Source organism: Primulina tabacum, chromosome 13 (genome assembly GCF_025594145.1).
Source record: "Primulina tabacum isolate GXHZ01 chromosome 13, ASM2559414v2, whole genome shotgun sequence".
Classification (NCBI taxonomy): domain Eukaryota; kingdom Viridiplantae; phylum Streptophyta; class Magnoliopsida; order Lamiales; family Gesneriaceae; genus Primulina; species Primulina tabacum.
In genome coordinates, this window is record NC_134562.1 from 13,937,482 (window position 1) to 13,943,481 (window position 6,000).

Consider the following 6,000-nt stretch of genomic DNA (forward strand, 5'->3'; position numbering starts at 1 on the left):
AAAACGCAGCAAGGATCCCCCGTCTCTCCGCCAACGTCCCTTGCGTCAAGAATTATTTTTCCTGTGTGAAACACGCAAAGGCATACCTTAATCTTCCTTCACTCATCGTTCATACCATATTAAATGTGTTTATACATGCTTGCATGAAAAATATGATATCATTTCTTTTATTTTCGTTTTTATGACATATATATGGAAAATCATGGTTTTTCTTGCATAATTCTTCATGTTTTTTATGCACTATGAGGATGACATGGTAGGGCCATTAGAAGGGATGAATTTCAGAGGGATTAGGGATTCCTAGGTGCATGGTTGAAAGCTGGAATAAGCAAGGACAAGGGCTGCACATTTTTTGGGTTTCAAACAAGCTAGGGTTTCGGTTTTAGAGCCTTGTAATGTGCAGGATGCGTGTTGCGCTTGGGTCACGTGCAGGGGACCTAAGAGGGTCTAGTCATGGTCCTAGAAGGGTTGATGGAAGGCTGGTGCAATGAGAAGGACGGTAGACGTGTTCCTTGGCTACGAGGGTTCTTGAAGTGCGCGGGTGGTAGATGTGCTTGCATGGCTAGTTAGGGCTGGTCCAGTAGAGTCCTAAGGGTTTAGTCTAGGTTCTAGAATGATTGCATAGGGTGGTTTGGACATGATGGTTAAGGGCTAGGATCGATGAATTTTTAGTTGGTTAGGGTTAGGGTTCGAACAAGGGAAAAAAAAATTCAGTAGGATTTCTATGGTATTTCATTCGTTCTAAACTACTTGATTTGGGTTTCATAGGGTATGGCTAGGTGTGATTAAGTTATGGTTCAAGTTTTGTTAAATTTTCAGTCGATTTGGGTTGAAACCGAGACATAGGTTCAAGTTTTAAAGCGAATTGTGAATATGGTTAAGGAGCTTAAGTTGAAGTCTAAGAAATGTTTATGGGTGTATTTTAAGGTGTTATGTTAATTTTGGATTGATTCGGGTTTTCGTTTTAAGGTATAAGGGTAAATTGGGAAAGTGAGTGTTTCAGGGACAAAACGATCATTTTACACCTGAAAAATGTTAGTCGTCCTGGCAGTGCCCTGAATACTGTAATTAATGTTAAATTATTTATTTAGAAAGATTATGGGATTTCATGACGAAAAACGATGAAGTTAAAATATGTGTTATATGCTTGGTTTAAAAGAAAAACTTTATATGCATGAATTTTTATAGGTGTTGGATACGATAAAAGGTTTTGAAAGAGGCGACTTGATTGTTACTAATATGAATATGACTACGAATGGATATGATTTGTGGGGACCCGGACGCTAATCATCTTCTTAATCATCTTTGGGATTTAATTATCAATTAAGATAAACAGGGTCTAAAAATTTTTCTTTAAAATGCGGAAGGTAATGGAATCAATCTATTATACATCTCAGTATAAAAGTACAATAATGTACAACAATTATTCAAACTAGTCTAAGGTTCAACTACTAAATTTCAAGTATTAAACCAAGTCGACAATAAGTCCGGAATCACCACTCTAACTCATCTTCTCTCATCATCTTCTTGACCCCGATCCTGTCCCACCTGTTGTCATGCACACATACAAAACAAGACAACAGCCGGATACTCCGGTGAGAATAAATCCCAGTATAAAACATGTATACATGCATATACACAATATAAATCATAAAGCATATTATCATGCATAAAATTCATAACAATAGGTTTCATAGTCTAGGAAACCCAATCAAAATAAGCATGCAGTAACAATGGATTCCATAATCTATGAAATCAAAATCAAATAAGCATGCAACTCAATTCAATTCATATCTTGACTCGACTCGACTCTAACTCTAGGGATCCCGGTGTGAATAAGATGTCACTGTCTGTCACTTACCCTCCCAATCGGGGTAACTGTACGTCTTATTCCTAGACTTCGGTCATGTCTGTATCGAATGTCTACAATCGGAGTGAATATGATCCGAAGCGTCGATACTACCGAACATCTAGTTTGGCAAGTCTGCCAATGACTCTCCTATGTCAAATGCTTGAATATAAATCTATAAATAAGGCATCGTCATATCAAGAGATTTGAATATAATTCTATAAACAAATCAATTATATCAAAAGGTAAACAACAACCCTAGTATGTGATTTCGTTGGGCAACAAATTGAATCTCATTTGAGTTGTGTCTTCCCCAAAACAAAACATGAATTATACCTTTGTCTTCCCGGTCTGACGAAGACGAAGTCTTGTACTCCAATCTGTCCATATCAGTCTGGCAATGACAATCATATAAATACCATATCAGTATATAACTCAATTCAAGACCTGTTCTGATCAATACTCAAATCAGTATATAATATGATCCATATCTGAACAAGGTACAATCTAATTCATATCAATGATATCACGATACAATCGAAATCATTACTGAATCTGATCAATATCAACCTACTGATGTTTCGACGGCATAACAATACAGTCACGATAACCCCGTCTATCTCAACATCCCGGATATAATACCAGAATTCATAATCAGTATCAGTACAACTCATAATCTGAATAATAACACAACTCTGATATAAAATCTTAACTAAATCAACTCTGAAATTCATAACAATTTCATAAACAGTCTATTCTTTAATCTGACTTCAGTTATACCATGTCTACTGTAGCAGAAACATCATATCTGATTCATATTCATTTCTGACAATATTATAAATTCAAATCATGTCTAAACATAACGAAACTTACGTCCAGTTGTAGCCTGCGTCGATAGGAACACAGTACTGAAGTCGGATTCACAATCGGACGGATGGAACTCCAAAATCTTCAATAACAATTTGGAATCCTTCCTCGAAGCCTTTTCTTGATTCCTCTCTGAATTGTGAAGAATGAATCGCTTGAATATCTATATATATACTGCATGCAACACCAGGAAACGTGGCTTATTTTTCAAGCTGCACGTCGCACCGCGGGTGCGCTCATTCAGTAACCGCGGGTGCGCTCAGTGTACGGATATACATCAATTTTTCCGAAAGCTTCGACCGCGAGTGCGCTTAGTCCTGTAACGCGGGTGCGCTGTCCTCTCTGTAGCAGAACCGCTGGTGCGGTCTGTCTAGCACCGCGGGTGCGGTGTCACTTCCGTAATTAATCTCCAACTCTCTATCCATCAACCGCGGGTGCGGTCTTGTTCATAGCGAGGGTGCGCTCATGCTACTGTAATTCTTCCACAATTCATGAGCTCAACCGCGGGTGCGGTCCTTTCCTTACCACGGGTGCGGTCTATTATTTCATGCACCACTTCATAATCTCATTTAGTGCTTCTCATTACATGTCATGCATACTCATATCTTCCGAATATCACATCAAAGAAGATTAATAAATCTCGAGCCTTACATTTCTCCCCCTCTAAGAAATGATTTCGTCCTCGAAATCACAAGTAATCAATTCAGATGTATCAGAAGAAATGTATACAGAGTTTAAATCAAAACTCATCTCAATGAATCCATTCTGAAATCTTAATCTCATGCCAAGTTCTGTCTTTCAGGTAGTCTCTTTGAGGCCCTGTCAACTTACTGTATTTTCAATAATAGAATAGTCTTCATTCTGAAATATCTTTCTTGTACGGATCTGTGATTCTAAATTGGAATAATAATTCAAGAGCATAATATCATAATACCCTTCGAAATAACTCTGACCGAATCAATCTCACAATAAAGGCTATACAACATCCGTATATATCAATCAACGGCTCGTACCAAATCAATATCATCAGCTGTTATGAAATCTTTTTATCCCAGTCAAGGATATATTCAATCTTTGGCCCCAAATACCAATCGTCATCATTCGACGTTGGCGTATTAAGTCTATTTGGTATGAGCTATTTTCATTTTCTTCTGAATTAGCTACATTTTCTTTGTCATATCTCTGACCGTATCAAATCTTATCTCAGGTGTCTCCGAGATATTATTCTTATACCAAAGAAATCTGCAGTACTCACTGTACAATATATCGTCTGTAACTATCTCATTACTCTTCTGATGGCTATTATCATACTATAATTCATAGGATGACAATATGTCATATCAATTGGTGCTAGCATCCAGCACTGTAGTTCTCTGGATATCTATCAATATCCTGATAGTACGCTCTGGCTATCTGTCAGTCGGTGGATAATATATGAATGAGTTCATGGTACGTTCTGCCACAATTATAAACTCAATCAAAATCATAATCTGATATATTCTAGTTCTACATTCTGATCCATCTGACCATTTCTTTGACATCAATATGTGTCATTTGATCATGTTTGTACGTCATCTTGTACAAACTAATAGATATAGATTGAACAATCTGTCAATCATAATCATATTATGTCACAATCTGGAAAGTATTGCAGTAATTTCATTACGACTTTCATCGAAATATACTCCCCATGTCTAGTCAAGAAATATACCAATTCTGTAATAACTCTTCTGATTTCTATCTTCATTCATTGGTGATTTAGACACTTCAGTGCAAATTCTGCCAACATTTCAGTACAAATTCTGTCATAATTGATTTAATCTGTCTATATCAAAACTATCTGTCCGAATCATCATATACTTTCTGTTACCTGAACGACTACTGAATCCATTTCTGTGCGCTTCTGACCCTATCTGTCATTTCCAATTCGAACTATTTGGTACAAAAAATCAGTTAATAATATGAATTAAAGAAAAATACCTACCTGGTATTCGGTTCTGATTGTCGATATCAAATTCTGTTGTACAATTCTGAAACATTTGACATCACAAGATAATCATTCTCATACCGTACAATCACATATCTGTCACTCTGATCGATGTTCGATTCTGATTATCGAAATTAAGCTCTGAACATTCTGATTATATTTCTAATCTACTGAAGTTCTCGAATTCAACTCTGATTCGGATTGAATAATCTATATCAAACACTGACTCAGAATAACAGTACTATCAAATCAGATTCATAATATCAATAATCTATACTGATCTAGTGAGTTTAGTAAACTCATAAAACGGCAATTCCTGGCAATATTGTCAATTCTGACTAATCAATCACGTCTTCATGTCGTTCTGATCAACTGCTATATATCATCTGCAAATATAATATGTCCTCAAACAATATAAGCTGTCTCAATTATTGTGTTAGAACAATAACAATACTCAGGCAGACACAAAACAACAATCGTATACGAAAATCTGTCAATTCAGACCAAAATAAATTTCTGACATTCTGAATTTTCTGATCTTTTTGACATCGGTATCGTTCTCAGTCACTGATCACAATCTCAACTGTGTCAAAATCAATCGGTATACTAACTTCAGATATCACATATTCTGAATACAATCTGTTTCAAGCAGGATTCATATCTGAATAATTTCTATATACAATAATCACAGTTCTCAAAGTATTCAATACAATCTTCAGATATTCAATTTAATCAATCAGATGCTACAAATATATCAAAACATCATAGATACAACGAGCATAAAATCATCAGAATATCTCTGAACCTACTGAAATATGCCAAAGAGAAACACTAAATCAGATGTAACTCCTGGTCGGTACTCTTCTACTGATCTTTTAATTCTTTCAATTCATTCAGTAACATTCTGTACATTCAATATCATTCTGTACTGAATTCTAAAACACAACCAGTACCTGGTATCAATTCAATTCTGAAATCTATCTTTCTGATATAAAGGAAATCTGAAATCTTATCTGGCAATTATCAGCCAACTCGTACATCACTGGCAATCTGCCAATGCTAGGCTCGATTTTAGTATGTCTACTGAATACATAAGGATGCCATCTGCGCCTTTCTGTAATAATCGAGTCATAGACAATACAGATATCCAAGGAATTCTAGATCTAGAATCCTTACCGTGAAATCTTTACTCATCAGCCATATCTTGTCTGAAATTTTTTTTTTTATACTCTCCTGAAAGGAATCTATAATAGTTTTGTACTTGTTCAGCATATTAATATTAATAATGCGGTCAACT